Genomic DNA, 2,106 nt, shown 5'->3' on the forward strand with positions numbered 1-2,106 from the left:
GAGAGGGCGATGCTGCCCGCCTCGATTCCCCCCTTCCCATCTCAGCTGAAATGGACCAACAGAGGCACAGATGCTCCGATAAAGCTCACCCTTCCTTGCTTGTTTTGTGACTTTCTACGCACCCCACACCTTTTTCCATTTGAAGTTAGTTGGCCCGGCACCCGATTGCACAGACCCATAATAATAGATATACTTTTTTAAAAAAAAATATATTAAATTAAGTCAGCTCTGGAAGGAAAAAAAAGGGCTTGCCCTGGCAGTTCACGACTTACAGATTGAGTGAAAGCTGATTTATGATAACGGTAGTAAAGGCCCTCCAGATCTCTCTGGGAAATCCAGAATTCTCGTGCAAAAGTGCGGAAAGCTCTTTTACTCTCCCTGCCCCGAAGATAAGAAGAGTGTAAAAAAACCCAGAGATGGCACAGCCTGCACTTTTTCACACCCCCATTAACTGTGGGGTCCTCGGTGGTCCCCGAGCTGGGTGGTTTCCTTGCAGACTTTTCATGACCCAACTAGAGAACATCATCAGTGCTAGAAAGAAGTGGGGTGTGGGGAGAGGAGGAGGAGGAGGAGGAGGAGGAGGAGGAGGAGGAGGAGAACTGCAGGGTCCTTGATACTCTCTGAGCTGGGTGGTTTTCTTGCAGACATTTCATGACCCAACTAGGGAACATCATCAGTGCTAGCACTGAAAGTCAAGCTCAGAAAGCAGCAAGGACCCCACAGTTCAACTTTAAGCTACAAATATTCTCTTATATTGGTACTTACTAGCTGCATTCACACCATTATTTACCCCCTTGTCCGAGTATCCACGATCCCTCAAATCCTAAACAAACAGGAATTCCTGAGTAGAGGAGACTAACCAAGTTACACGTTTCCTGCCAATGCCAACTGTCGCTTTTGAGATGAGCCGAGTTTAAACCATGATCGAGTCAGGAGAACTGTGTTCGCCAATGATAGCTAGACAGAATTTAGAAGCAGGGTTTTTTTCCCCCCCCAACTACGTAAGACGTTTTATTAAAAGGCACTTTTTCACCAAGCAGCTACTCCGCAGGGATTAATTTTATGCTCAAGTGCTGAGTCCCTGTACGACAACCCTGCAGGTAGGACCCCAGTCCAGCTTTGTGTAGGTTGATAGAAACACCCAGAGAAGACAAATCACTTTTTGCAAAAACAAAACATGTATAATGGGGAGGCACCTTCGGGGCCAATGAAAGGTGGAACATGATGCTTTCCTGCCCGACTTGAGCAGGGGGTTGGACTAGAAGACCTCCAAGGTCCCTTCTGACTGTTCTGTTATTTCCTCCTTGGCGACATTTTTCCTCAACCCTTCCCCAAAAGGACTATTTGTTGGTCCAATACTCCGCTCGGAAGCTGATATTGGCCAGGGCTTGGTTGAATTCGATTTCGGCTCGGCTGCCGATGGATTCCCAGTAGAAAAGACGGTTCCCATGGAAGACGGTAGTCCTCAAGGATTCGACATCTCGAATCTGGGAGAGGAAAGGATGCTCGCTCAGTCTGCCTTTTGCTATTTTATCTTTCTCTTTCTCACACACACAGACACAAACACACATCTTTCTATCTATCTTTATTTCTATCTCTCTCTATTTATCTTATCATCTATCTATATTTCTATTATCTATCTATCTATCTTATCTATCATCTATCTATTTCTATCATCTATCTACCTATCTATCCCTCCATCGATTAACTTTCTATCTATCTGTCTGTCTGTCTGTCTTTCTGTCTTTCTGTCTACCTATCTATCCCTCCATCCATTATCTTTCTATCATCTAGCTATCTATCCCTCCATCCATTATCTATCTATCTATCTATCTATCTATCTATCTATCTATCTATCTATCTATCTATCTATCTATCTATCTATCTATCTATCTATCTATCTACCTATCTATCCCTCCATCCATTATCTTTCTATCATCTAGCTATCTAGTTATCTATCCCCCCATCCATTATCTATCTATCTATCTATCTATCTATCTATCTATCTATCTATCTATCTATCTATCTATCTACCTATCTATCCCTCCATCCATTATCTATCTATCTATCTATCTATCTATCTATCTATCTATCTACCTATCTATC

Source organism: Protobothrops mucrosquamatus, unplaced genomic scaffold, assembly GCF_001527695.2.
Source record: "Protobothrops mucrosquamatus isolate PMUCROS unplaced genomic scaffold, P.Mucros_1.0 scaffold16592, whole genome shotgun sequence".
In the NCBI taxonomy this organism is placed as follows: domain Eukaryota; kingdom Metazoa; phylum Chordata; class Lepidosauria; order Squamata; family Viperidae; genus Protobothrops; species Protobothrops mucrosquamatus.